Source organism: Delphinus delphis, chromosome 3 (assembly GCF_949987515.2).
Source record: "Delphinus delphis chromosome 3, mDelDel1.2, whole genome shotgun sequence".
Classification (NCBI taxonomy): domain Eukaryota; kingdom Metazoa; phylum Chordata; class Mammalia; order Artiodactyla; family Delphinidae; genus Delphinus; species Delphinus delphis.
In genome coordinates, this window is record NC_082685.1 from 33,523,188 (window position 1) to 33,538,086 (window position 14,899).

Sequence of the window (14,899 nt, forward strand, 5' to 3'; positions counted from 1 at the left end):
CAACTATTGGGCCCACGTGCCACAACTACTGAAGCCTGCGCACCTAGAGCCCATGCTCCGCAACAAGAGAAGCCACCACAATGAGAAGCCCACGCACCACAACGAAGAGTAGCCCCTGCTCGCTGCAACTAGAGCAAGCCCGTGTGCAGCAATGAAGACCCAATGCAGCCAAAAATTAAAAAATAAATAAAACATAAATTTTTAATAAAAGAATAAAGGGAGCAAGAAGAAGATGATATCGATGTTACTATTGATAAACAGAGAAACTGAATTAAAACCACCCAAAATCTTGAGATCCACTGGACAGACTTGAATCATACGTAGATATCAAACTGTTCATTTAGCCTCTAATGCCTAAATTTAATACAACTGCAAGGGTGGAGAAATGGGAACCCCCATAAGGTGAGTATGGACACAGAGCGTCATCTACCTTTTAATATTATGTAGCATCATCCATTGTGTCCATTGCAGATGCAAGTGGCATTAAAATTAGAAAACACACAATCCCCCTTCAGCTTCTCCAAAACCCCAAAACGTCATGATTGCTAATGAGTGGATGGCTTACCTTTACTAGATTCCAATTCTTGAGGACGTCAACAGACACACAGGCTAACAGCTGTATTTGGCTTATCAGAGGAGTAGAAAAAGAGGAATAAGAAACTTTGCAGAAGTAGCTAATACTACAGTAGTGTGGCTATTAACAAATGCCCCCAAAGTAGAACTCAGATCCAGAGAAATGCAACTTTACTTAAAGCATCAGCTACAAAATAAATAGTTGGCCTATCAACCCCACATAGTGAAATTTAATCAAACTGAAAAGAACAGCTGATCTGTCTTCAAGAGAAAATGAGGGGGTCGTGGATAATATCTCTAACATATGGATGGCTGGTTACAGTACATGACTGTCGCACAAAAGGTTTATCTGTAAACACTGCAGCAAGTCTGGGGTTTTTAACTGCAGTATATGGCTGGTTTCAATCAGCTGCTGCTAGCAGGAAATCTATGGCCCATAGGAGCAATTACCCATCTCTTGACCAAAGCACAGGGCAATTATAAGCTACGGAAGTACACTCACGATGCTGGAGCACTTGACAGTATGGTGCTAACGGAGTTTGGACAGGAAACAGTGTTTGGACCTACATTTCTCAGTTTTAACCCCCTCCTCAAATCCTTCCATATTTCTCTTATCTCACAAGATGGCAGCACAGAGAAATTGTGGTCTGCAAAAGCAGTGTCATCTTCACCCGAAATACAGACAACAGGGTTTTCTCTCCCCTGTACCCCCCTACAGCCCCTTAAAATTATTACACTCATCCTGATTTTTCGAAATGCATTACGCCTTCCTCTGTGGTTTTACAGATTTCTTACCCAAGTGTCATATTCAGCATTTGGTGCTCATTACTGACTAAATCAATTAGCCAAATTAGGACTTCTAATCTCAAGGAAGTGAAGAGAAACTTGTCAGGGTAATAAATGGGGAAATAATTACTCTTTTATGTCACTGTGAAAAAATATGTCAACTAGGTATCCTTAAAGAGGTAACCTCTCTAAGATTAGAGAAAGGAAAATGAAAGATAGTAAGTGGTCTGTCAGTTAACCGTCCATCCTCATTACATTTCTTTCTTTTTTAAAAAAAAATAATTTGTTTGTTTTTATTATTTTGGCTGTGTTGGGTCTTCGTTGCTGTGCGCGGGCTTTCTCTAGTTGCAGCGAGCGGGGGCTACTCTTCATTGCGGTTCGCGGGCTTCTCATTGGGTGGCTCCTCTTCTTGCAGAGCACGGGATCTAGGCCCACGGGCTTCAGTAGTTGTGGCACGCAGGCTCCAGAGCGCAGGCTCAGTAGTTGTAGCGCATGGGCTTAGCTGCTCTGCGGCATGTGGGATCTTCCCCGGGCCAGGGCTCGAACCCGTGTCCCCTGCACTGGCAGGAGGATTCTTAACCACTGCGCCACCAGGGAAGCCCCATTACATTTCTTTCTAACAGAAGACCTAATGTGCTAAGCATCATATTAGGTGCTTAAGTGCATTGTCTCATCAAGCCTCACAATAACCCCAAAGCAGGTACTACAATCATCCTCATTTAAAGAATGAGATAATGGAGACTCAGTTTGAGTAATTTCCTCAAGACATCACACCTAAATACATGGTGGAATCAGGACTTGAATCTGATCTGTATCAGTCCAAACCCTAGCTCTCAAATACCCTATCATTCTGCCCCTGCTATTATTGGGCAACTCTGTGAGAGGAGATGAATAATTGGCAAAGTCACTCTATTATGCTCCCACGATAGACATTAACAATGAATCCCAGCATCCTTTCCCACTGAGTGTAGACAAGACCGTAGAATCTCTCTCATCACAGTATTTCAGGAAGCCAACAGTCTTCAATTCTTACGCCAACTTCAGTTTAGAATTCCTCAGCACAGTAGCCTTGGCACAGTACTTGACCTATTAGTAGGTGATTCAATAAATGTGAGATTTTAAGAGATCATTGTATAGAAGGAACATAGACCCAAAGCGACCAGGGTTTAACTTGTGGCTCTACCGTGTATTACTCACATGCTTTAAGCAACTTATCTAACTCTGAGTCTTAGTTTCCTCAGCTGTAAGAGAAGGAAGGTACAACCTACCTCACAAAGCTGTGTTTAGGATCAAATGAGATGGACTCTGAGTTGAGGTAACTGACCCTCCAGAAATACTAGGCCTCTTAATAATAAAGAAAGATGATTAGGTTTGCATAAAACTACCAGCATTCCCAAAGACCAAAATAGATAAGAGCTATGCTCCTAAGAAGGAAGAATGGAATGAAAAATAATGGAGTATAGTGAGCATCCTGGAAATGAGACTGTGAAAGAAAGTTAAGAGACTTGAAAAAGACATATAAGGTCCTGAATTGAGTTAGAAAAACAAAAAGACCACCCCTGGGGAATGGATGGTGGGGTGGGATACCTTTATTATATCAGGGCATGTGACTCAGAGGAAGAAAATGTAAGGAAAAATAATCAATTTCTTACTTCTAGGTCTTGGACCCAGCTAGTAAGACTGAATCTTTGTTCTCGTCAATTGAGAAACTCCTAAGAGAGCACAGTAATATATAGCGTAAACTATGAGTTAATTTTAAGATAACTGATCCTCCCCCAGACTACTGGTGACCCTGTCTTTCTGGGGAATCAAATAGAGACCCAACCATATATCATGGGCGGGGAAGGGGGGCAGTCAAGCACAATGCCCAGCTCGCAGGAAGTGCTCATGATTAATGCATATTGATTTTCATCCTTGTATCCCTTAAGAAAGAAGAAAACCTGGGCTTGGACTTGCTTCTCCAAGTACACCTTGGTTCCTGCCTACATAGAAATGCACCATTTCTGCCCTGGCCCTTATAGCTAAGTAGCTTCCAGGTGAGTGGAAGCAACAGTGTGCCTGATACAGTTTTCCAAAGGGTCCTGCAACAGAGGATTGGGGTTGTCTTTTTTTCCCTCTTTTTATTCCTGTATTTCCTACAAGACAAATCTCAATTCATCCAGCAGATCACATCTGGACAGAAGTGGACAGCACTGAGTTGCTTAATCCCACGAGTCCCCCAACTGCATGGCACAGTCCTCTTCCAGGCTCTAGTGGCGATAGAGAGGAGTAGATGCAAAGAAGCCACAAATATTCATAAAACTGAGTCAGGGAATTCCCTGATGGTCCAGCAGCTAAGACTCTGCACTCTTAATGCAGGGGGCCCAGGTTCGATCCCTGGTCAGGGAACTAGATCCCACATGCTGCAACTAAAGATCCCACACACCGCAAGGAAGATTCCGCGTGCCACAACTAAGACCCAGTGCATCCAAATAAATAAATATTTTTTTAAAAACTGAGTCATAAAAGAATTAATGAATTACACTTACTCTCACAGAGTTGGTTTGGAAAAAAAATGACAAATATATTGGAAAAAAAGGTACACTACATTGCAAGAAGCCCAAACTATCAGGTTTACTGCGTGGTCAACACCTCTGACTGTGTTTCACGTCCTCTTTTCCCTTTATTTATTTTTTTCCTATTCTGTCGTTCATGATTCAAGGCTTGAGTTTAGGGATTAGGACACACCATGTGGCTTTGCAGTTATGGATTCTCACTGATGCCTAAATCCCCCATCCCACTCCATTAAAGCTTCCCTTCTTTTTTTTTTTTTTTAAAGCTTCCCTTCTTGCTGAGATCACCTATTTCTGATTCTCATTAGGTTTATTCTATAGATCAGAAATGTTTGTGCTAAAAAGTCCACAGAGGCGGATTTTATGGAAATCTGATGACACTCTTATTCCAATATTTATAAAATGCTTCTTTGAAGAAAATACAAGGAAGATTTGGGATCTTTAAGACACTAACTGCTAAGGTTTTCAACTATGATATGACTTCACTTGAGTTATTGAAAACAAAGCAATAGAAAGATGCTTTGATGGATTTAGAAAGGTCAAATATCTTTGGTGACACTAGATTTTCAACTCTGTGACAGTCAACCTCATTTTTATGACAAAATATTTCAGTTTTTTTTCCTTGGTTCACAGATGCTCTCTTTATCTCACATTATACATTCACGAGGCATAGTGTTGTGTTACGACATTCATTCTGGTCTCCTTAGCCTCCTGGCTGCCTACCCCTTTCCATTACCTTACCAAAAAAGTAGCCACAAAATTAAGGGAAAATACCCAGCTTAAAGGGCAAGGATTTCTAGTAGCGGAAAAAGAGTGGGAAATGAATTGTTTCAGACCCAAAGCAATTATATTTTGAAGGCAGAAGCAGACATCTTCTGGCACAACTGTCAAGACGTTACAAAAAGATTAAAGGAGTTGGTTTTTTTTTGTCATTTAAAATCTGTTTCTGGTTCTCAAAAAAAAAAAAGGTCTGCTGTTCAGTTTGTGATTTTTAATAAGATTTCTCAATAGACTCACTGCTTTTAAAAAAAAGTGTAAGGGAAAAAAGAAGCAAAAAATCGAAGGCCATGTAGCAAATACAGCAATGACTTTGACATTCATTGAATGACAAAATCATTCATTTTCACCATTCTGGTGGATTTAGACAAGATTTTTGTAGGAGGTTATACCCTATACAATAACCTGTCAACAAAATATACTTTTTGCAGAGACTTTTCAGGATTTAGGATTCTATTGGGGTTAGAGTAGAAACACCAGATTAATTCCTTTCAAAACTCTGGGAACTTTTGCTCAAGGAGGCAAAGGACGGTATTTTTCACTGTTAACAGTGTGCAAACCTCTCCCTAAGCTCCAAATGTCCAGAAACTATTTCATCCCCATTCTTTGGGATACAGGCTCCCTCAATTCTTCATTAAGCACTGATTATCAAGCTCCTGCTGGAGAGACACAAGAGGGTATCTTGAAGAACTAACTGAGGTTATTCAGTCAAAAGGGCTGTGATTTCCAGTGATTATCCTCTACCCTGTTCCCCACCTTTATGACATGGAAATTGTTTTGGAACTTGTTCACAGCCAAATTCTCTCCATGGCAGCTGAGTAATCCCCAGTTCTCTTTCATCTTTCACATTCTCCCCATCTTCACGACATTCTTCATCTCTTTCCATTGTTGGAGTTCAACGTATTCTTTTCAAAGGCTTCTCTTCTGGCCTCTCTTCACCCTCCCTGTACATCCACTTCTGTTGGTGAGCACGGTGAGTCACAGCCTTGCCCTTAACATCTTCATTAACTGAGGGACACCACAGATGGGAGATAGGCTTAGGGCTTCATTTTCTCTCATCCTGTTCCCAAGTTGCAATAATGCATGCACAGAATGGGGTTAGGAGCTGCAGGAGGCCACACCAAGTAAGTATGTGAGATGACCCATCCCCTCAAGTATTTTGCAATATTTTGAACAAAACAAGACTTCTATTTGGAAAACAATTAGAGGACAGCATGTGATGGTAATTAATGAAGGCTGAGTCACCTGCCATATGGTATGATACGTATAAGATCTACTGGAAGGGGCAGAGGGAAAGAAATGCTTCTACTTAATCCAGTCCTTGCATCCATTTTTCATCCTGTGAACTCATTCAGGTGTCAACCTGTTATGGCAAATGTGACTTTGCAAAGGAACAAGTTCTCAACTCTCCTCCTATGATTTACAACCCTGGTGACCTTTCTCCTTCTTTTATTTCCCCTTGAAATTCCAAACTACCAAAATTACCATCAAATACGATACAGGAATCCATTTAGAGTGTATCTCAGCCTCCTCTAAAATATTTACACGGCTGAGTATGCCTTAACTTTCTACTTCACAGTTTAAAAAAAAAAAAGACAAGAAAATCAAAGCTTCTGCTGAAGTTAGGTCAGCAAATTGAAAATTTTAACATGAAGTTTTACCAATAAACTTGTCTTATTCTAATGCTCCCCAGATGGAAAAAATAAAATCTGAAAGAGGCTCTTCTGAAGTGAGGAAATACGGTGATGCTTCCAGGAATTTAAGATTAGAAAACTATTTAATTTCTCATTGAACTCAATGTATGCCTTTGGCCAGTCACCTTTACCAGATATTAAGAGGGGAGGGGGGGGAAAGATGATGAAACTTAGATCAGCATCTACTAATTGCTAGAAAGTTTATAGGGAAAGAGACTGGAAGTATTGAGTCATTTCTTTGAAAATGCAGCATATTTCACATTTCCCGATATCACACTGTAAAATACAATAAAACAGAAAGAAAAGGAAAATGAAGACTAAGATAAGGAAAAAAGGAACTTGAAAAAGAAGAACACAATTCTTGAGCACCAATAACAGGCCAGACACTTGGCTAGGTCCTCCATGTACATTATCTCATGTAATCCTCCTAACAGCCACGCACAGGGTCATTAGGAACTTTGTTTTACAGATGAAGCATTTGAAGATTAGGGAGGTAAGAAACTTGGTCAAGACCACACAGCTTAGACCACACAGTGCAGAACTAGGATTTGATTCTAGATCTAACTCAGACTCTTGTCTTCGTGCTACTATATTGCTTCTCCAAACAACCAATCATTCCTCAGGGGTCCTTCCAGAAGAAGAGTCACACCCTACACATTTTGGGTGCCAAGGAGACAGCCTTCTACTGGGGAACTCCCAGGCTCAGCTAACCAGGGGACACAGTGAACACATGGAAATAGATATGATTTTTTCCCCCTCTCCTCTCATTGCCTCTTCTGATCTCCCTTCACATCCTCCAGGCAAAAGCCCAGCCACCTGGAACATCAAGGAAAGTGAAAGCATAACCCATCAAGGTGGATGGAGATCAGGAGGGAAAGTGTGGGATCATCAATCTCCAGTTCAGCACAGACCCACTCATGACCCAGTAACCAGGGGACAGAAAGAGTTCCCGACAGAAGCCGGACCACAACAACAAAATGGGCCTAATTCCCCAGGGCAAACGTACCTGCTCGGTCTATCTAACTGAGAGAAAAGGTTGACAAACGTACAAGCAAGAGAAAAAACGTGCTCAGAGTATTTTGTATTTGTCAATGTGCAGTTGGCATTGGGGTGACCTGCTGTATGGAAATGGGACAGGCTTGGGGAGGGGGAGCTGCTGAAAAGAGAGGAGAATGCAGAGGATGAAAGCGAGACAGACAACTCAGAATTCTTTCCTTTTGAATTTCAACCTGTTGGATAAAAACAATAGCAAATGAGGCACTGAATATGCATGAGGCCTAGAAGGTATTTTAAGTTTTTCAGGAGACAGCTCGCTGAATGGAATTGCTAATTATGTCTCACATTGCTCTGTCCAATTCAGTTAGCTTGATTATAGCTGAGTTGTCAACTCTCCTGAACTTGAGGTTCCACAGTTGCAGCCCATTCTGAGGTTTAATTCAAAATCAGAATTAGCTTTTTCCCCCCAAAAAAATGTTTTCCCTCACTGAAGAGCTAGTTTTACCCATTGTGACAACATAACCTTTCTCAACAAAAATAAAATTAAAACCACCAAGGTTTCAGATTCAAGGCTTTTGGGAGTTGGTGGAACTTGGGAATGTGATCACAGCTGTGACAATTGCAAATTAAGATTGAACAATGCGCCAAATTAAAAGGGTGAGAAAGAGCAGAGCGCCATATGGAGTATCTCGCTGCTACCCCTACAGGATGCCTTTGATTTCTTAGGATAAGGAGGCTTTGCCAAGTGAGATATGGACTAAATAGAGCCCTAGAATCTCACTCTTTTTTTACCCTAACCTGCAGTGACTGCCTGAGTCAAGGCAGTTGAATTTCCCATTTCCTTTCCTTAATGTCTTTACCTCTCAAATCAGACAAACCTCACTCGATAATGGTGCTAGTGAAGTAGAGGTCCTAGCTGGACAGTTATATAAAGATCAGAGGCTGTCTGGAAAATCAGGACCTCAGGAGAATTTACCCTAACAATAAAAAGACTGGGGCATGATAGGCTTAGTCAAATAAAATGTCATTAGATTCATTCAGTGTGATGCCCTTGAGCAAATCCAACCATTCCCAGCCAAGCCCATGCTGGATGCATGTCTGAAATGGATGAAGTACAACAGAGACTGGAGAAAGATGAGCAAAATTGAGAACACAGCAGTCCTGCTTGGGGGCCCCTCCAAAATAGCAGTCTAGAGAGGGAAGGAGCAATTTTCCCGCCTTGCCCCAGAGAGCCACACTGCTTTGGGGACATGAGGGTCGAATGCATGGAGGAAGATATACAGTAAGAGAGACCTGCAATGGCAGCTGAACCATTAGCTGAACTAATGGAAGGGTAGACAAACACTGCAGCAGCTGGCAGAGCAGCACAGCTTCAATGGAAGGGTATCTTCTGAGAACATCTGTGACACATTCTCAGGAAGTATAGGAAATGGTCCAGGATGAAATATGTCTTAAGAGGGTTGAGTTTTATGTTATATAGTTGGGAGGCTGCCAATGCAACGTAAGAAGCCTAGGCTATCCTGCTGAGGAGCCATGCAAAGGAGAACCAAGCCACACAGCCAATTGCTAGTCATGTCAAAGAGGCCCTGGGAACCAGTCAGCTGACTGCAAATGCATGAGTGAGGCCAGCCATAACCACACATAGTAGAGATGAGCCAGCCCAGCTGAGCCCTGCCCAAATTGCAAAAGTATGAATAAATGGGTATTGTTTTAAGTCACTGTGTTTTGGGGTGACATGTCACAGTGCATTAGACAATTGATACAATCTGTACATAACTCTTTTCCTTCTGATACTCCCCCATTTTCAAGACAGAAAAAAAATGATTTTTTTCCCATGTCATCTGCTCATGAAAGCAAGCTTAGTTGCTCCAAAGTAACATCTGCTGCTGACCTTAATCAGAGGCATTAGAGAAGTAACAATCATCCTACTTGCTAAATTTAAAGCTTTAGCTGCAGTACGTCATTCTGCCTGAGCAGAAAAATCATCCAATAGCAACAGCTTCGATGCCCACATCTGTCTGCCATGAATAGACTCGGAACTGGGTGATGTACATGCACTTCGGCCTCAGTAACACACCAACCTCCAAAGGGGCTGTGAGTTCAGGATATCACTGCAGTACTACAGGCTTGGTTATTTTCCCTAGAGTTGCTTTCATAACAGTTCCTTTGGTTCTCCAAACAGCCCCATGAGGATAAGAGAAGATAAAAATCACATCTATAAATAAAGCAGCCAGCTACCATGAGAGGGGAAGGCAAGTCAGCTGCAAAAAGGCATGGCAAACAAAAACATACAATATCATCAGTCAGTGCCGTTTTCCAGTGTGGCAGGAAAACAAATCTCCATTACTCCACCTGCTTCAAGAACATCTCCAGGAGATGTCCTGAGGAACATGCAGGATTACTTTCTATCAAACCTAAGTGGGGAAGTTACCAGGAGGAAAAAGTGCTATTTTTAAAAAAATGTTTGAAATGTTCCTTTTTTCTGTTTCTCATCTCCTGTCCTCCTTTCTCCTAAGCTCAAGTGTTTTTTTGGTGGGGCAAAGACTTTCTTAAGCAGAATTTTCTTTCTGATTAAATCTTCTCTGTTCTCATGCAGTTCCATTGCTTCAGCTCTGATAAGCCTCAGGTCAGCTCTATCTGAGTTTACAATCCAATTTGAACTTTCAGTGATCACGGAAATATAGCTATTTCTTATTTCCAGTGATATCAGATTAAGCTGTCATCCCTAAGCAGCCAAGGTGGGAGAATTAAAATCATATCATGAAATGCAGAAACTATTTATTCACTTGAACTCTTTCTCATAGATGTTCCAGATATGAGTACATCAAAATGTTGCTGATAATCAAGGAAAATTACCCCCTAAAATACAACCTGTGCACATGATTTTTTTATGTGCTCCTGATGTCTGTCCTTAAGAAAAAATTGGGTTTACTTCAATAGATTCACCTGCTTGCTGTGATGATCTATGCCAGTTGGAAGCCTCAACTTTAAGTCGATGGTGCTTAAATAAGACGAGTGTTTCCATGGTTCCAAGTCAAAAGGTTCAGCCTTTTTTTTTTTTAGTCTCAACAATACAACACATACCAATTTAGCTAAACTAAATTCCATTTTTCTCATTATGTATTAATATTAGGCTTTATGTCTGCATGACCAGAGTCAGAGTAAAAGGAAAGTCTACACCAAGATAAATCCAAGCCTGAGGAGACAAAAGGACCAAAATCCAGGGGTAGCAGACTAACCAGTAGGGAAGAAAGAAAACAGAGAGGAACCACAGTCTTATGTCACTCTCTGTTTAAGACTGACCATTGGACTCTGAAGAGAGGTTGGGAATGGCAGCAGAGATTCAAGGCTAGTATACTTCTACGGCTGCCACTGAAATGAGCGTTTATTGTGAAGAATCCCTAATGGGAAGAGATAGGCCTCTTTCCTCTACTCCAGCCCCCAATGCCCTTCTCTTGGCTAATTCCTGTGAAGAGTAACGATGGCTCACTTTCATCTCTTATCCCATGACTACCTAGAACTCTTTCCTAGATGTTTAAAATAAGCTTACTCAGAGGTTGTTTAACTGCAACAGTTCAGAAGGCAACTGATATCTGCAAGATGCCTAGAAATATTCCAATTCCAATGAATATTCCAATGAATAACAATACTAGGAAGACATTTTTTCTTTTCTTTTTATTCTTGAGCACTTACTGTATATCAACGGTACAAAAAATTTCTATCATTTAATTCTTACAATAGTCCTATGAGGAAAATAGTAGGCGTTGCTTATTTTTTGTCTGCTAACACACCCTATGCTATCCCATTCCTTTGCGGACCTGCTTCTCCCATTCTCCAATCCTATGATAGCCGTGGGACTGGCAGTCCCATACATCACAACCATAGCTCTAAGAGGGCAAATAGAACGATCTAAACACTCTACGTCCCCTCACCAGACCACGTGATTGGTCCAGGGTGGGGATATGACCAAGGTAGAACTAACTTAGACTATTTTACCACGTTTTAAAAAATCAGTACATTGTTTAAATTTCAAGTGAAAGAACTAGATAATGTAAATGAGGAATGGCAACACCTTCTTCTCTGCTATGTGGACAAATCCTGTATGCAAAACTACGACTGAGGCTAAAAGAGGCAGCCAATCAGAGGAGGGCAACGAGGTCATACCTTAACTAACCACTCCTGGAGAGTATGGTGATGAGACAGACAGAGACAGAGACAGAGACAGGTTAGCTAGCACATCCCCTTTTTTGCTTCAGCAACCATAATGTGGATGCTGACATGACCAAATAGCCTTGATTTATCAGAACAGGTACTATTATTATCCTCTTTACAAAGATGGGAAAGCTGAAACTTAGAGAGATTCAATAACTTGCTCAAGGTCACACCAATACAAAAGACAGAACCTGGATGTAAACCAAACTCAGTAGGACTCCAGAGTCAGAGCTCTTAATCATTGTAAAATATAATCTATTAAGCAAAGCCATGGCATTTTCAGAATGCAGGGGAGAACAAAATTGCTCTTAAAGAAATAGTGCTGTAGGAGAGATAGATAGGAATATAAACAGCAATAATATAAAGCATATTGTGCTATTATTACGTGATCTAGCACTCTTCGGTAATAAATACTGTTCTTTTACAGTATCTGATCTGAACTTCTCAATGACTCTGTGAAGTAGACAGCACAGGGATTTTTGTTATTCCATTTTACAGATTAAGAGAATGTCTAAGAGAAAGTTCTCCTCAGATCACCTCACTATGTGATGACTAATGAGATAAAGATAAGACTAGACACTGTGTCTTCCAACTTCAAGGCCAGGGTCCTTTCTCTATCATACTATTTACTTAACCTGGCTTAACTAGGAAAAGTGGTGCTCTGCTGCTCAGGAAAAGATACTTGGGATTCAGAGATTAAGCATTAGAATCTCCCTCTCAACCCTGAACTACTTGGGAAATTTCTGATCAAAATTTCTAAACAAAACTTTTAACAATAAGGAATTTTTTTCATCCAATGTAATTCTTAGACTCTCACAAGTTTGAGTATTTAGTCAGATAAGACAGATGAGTGGAACATATACTCGCCAATATTTTTTCCTGTTCTTTTTTACTTTTTAATTTTTGATTTGAATCCATCTGGAACATATTTTGATGTAAAATGTTAGATGGAAAATAACTTTTTCCCCTCCATATAACTGATCAATTCACCAGTATCATTTATAAATTAATCCAGCCTTTCCCTCTATATACTCATATATACACCCTTATATTTTTTTTCTGAGCTATTACTTCTATAATACTAGTGTGTGAAAAACTTTATAAGTATAAAAGATAAGAACAATAAAGGAAAAAAGACAGAGGTTTGCATCTGTGCAAACAAACACGCAATATCAATTGACAGATTTAAAAAGATTTAAGCCAATACAGACTCTGTGATATAAGGCCAAGAATCCTAATTTGCAGAATAGTTATAATACAGAAAGATAAGATGTCCAAGTAGAAAGATAAAGATTAGAAATAGTCAGTTTGCAGGAAAAGAAACATATTAGCAAAAAAAAAAAAAAATGTGAAGCATGACAATGTTGGCAAGGGTGTGGGGAAACAGTCTCCTCTACTACTAGAGACTGTGTAATCATTGGTATCTTTCTGGAAAACAATTTAAAAGTATGTATCTAAGGCATACAATGTCCCATATCCTCTAATCAGTGACTCCACTACTAGGAATTTTTCTAAAGAAATAACTAAGAATGTGGGCACCACTGTTTCATACAAAGATGCCCATATTCTCATTTATAATAGCCAATAAGCAACTTCAAACTTAAACTATAGCTAGACAGACAATGGTTTTATCCATGCCTGGAGTATCCTGTAGGTGTGAAAACTTGTTGATTCATCCAAACCAAAGTTCCTGAAGCTTCCACTGTGTGTCAGGCACTATGCTGAGCCTTGAGAATACACAACCCCTACCCTTATGAGCCTCACAGTCCAGTGGGAGAGACAGAACAATAAAAAATCACAGAGGAATTAAAAATGTATAACAGTGATCGGTGCCCAGAAGAAAACCGCTAAGCCATGAGAATATCTAACGGGGAATAGATAGGTCAGGGAGATCAATAATGGTTCCCAAGAGAAAGAAGGACAGTCCAGTCAAAGGAAACAGCTCACACAAAGTTGTTATCCTTTGCATGAAGAAAATATATGGATGTGGAAAAAAGAATGGCTACAGAAGATTATGCACATTATACTACTTTGACTTACTGATATACCCCATTTTCACGTGTAGGATGTTGTGTTTTTCAAGCCAATTCCATCCCAGGGCCAGCTCTAAGTTGCCTTACCCAGAGAAAAAGTTCAGAGCAGCTACAAACTCCAGAGTAAGCTGTGTTTTCTCACTTGCATATCTTTAGTTACAAATGACTATTTACCTGCCAGTTGGGCGGAGAACACCCATAGGTTTTCCTTTGAAGTGAACCTCTTGGATTTAAAGAGATTTTTTTGAAGTTGTTGAAGGTTTGCTTGATCTAAAGTCTCAGAGACGTTTGAAGTTGTGACTTAATGGAATATTATTTTTATTCACAGTGATCAAGCAGTTAATGAGATAAAGTAGTGAGGAGACAAGCTTAATAGAATATGTGGTTGTGCTGCATGTTAATCTTCACAAAAGGCAAAATGAAAATAACAGGAAACCAGGAAGAAATTGGGACAGATGGCTGAACAGCTCAAAGACAGGAAAAACAATTCTTCCCTGCATAGGGCTTTCAAAAGTAAACCCCTCTCATGTTGAGTTCAATAGATAAAAAAGCGATAAAGAATGAGAAGATGCAGAGCCAGGACGAAAAGTTTCCTGGTGGCTTTCCCCTATCCCTTCCTCCATCCCTGTCCCAGCCCTCCTCTGAACGGCAAAATCATCCAGAGCAGCTACAAGTCTTCAATGTGGAAAGAACATAAGCAGTAAAGAAGGCTGCCATCTGCCTCAATGGTTTGCCATGCACCATTTTAACCTCCATAAGTCATAACAAGGTGAAGGGGCATCTCCAGCCTGGACGGATTCAGCAGCAATGCACTTGGGAGGCCAGCAAAGCAGATGCAGAAGAGGGGAGTTGAATGTCAATTCCATTCACTCTCTATGTTGGTTCAGTATCATTATTATTATTTATTGTCATTTTCTCGTCTTTCGGGCCAGGGGAGAAAAATTCTGGCTACCTAATTATCCACTGAAGTCAGAAAACTGATAAAGCCTGATAGACACAAAAGAGAAAAGTAAATTTGTCATTAAAGGGTATTCTTTTAACCCACTAATGTGGAGGTGAACCCAAGCGTGGATACCGTGAGTATTTAAAGTGGCCAATGGAATACATTTTAGGGAAGCAGCAAAGCTTCATTTCCCAGTGGGTCTTCTGAGAGCAATCTGCATCGTACTCCTTTGGGATGCTTATTTAAAATGCAAATTTCTGGACCCAGACTACCTATTGATTCATTGGGACCCAGGCATCTGCATTTTTCAAACATCTTAAAGATACTTATATT

At 40.4% G+C, this 14,899-nt stretch overlaps 1 non-coding gene across 1 annotated transcript; it reads left to right on the forward strand.

Annotated features, from left to right (window-relative positions):
• The first annotated feature begins 3,674 nt into the window (after window positions 1–3,674).
• Window positions 3,675–3,747, forward strand: TRNAK-CUU (transfer RNA lysine (anticodon CUU)). The gene has a single exon. It is a non-coding gene; the product is annotated as a tRNA-Lys (tRNA).
• The last annotated feature ends 11,152 nt before the right edge of the window (window positions 3,748–14,899 follow it).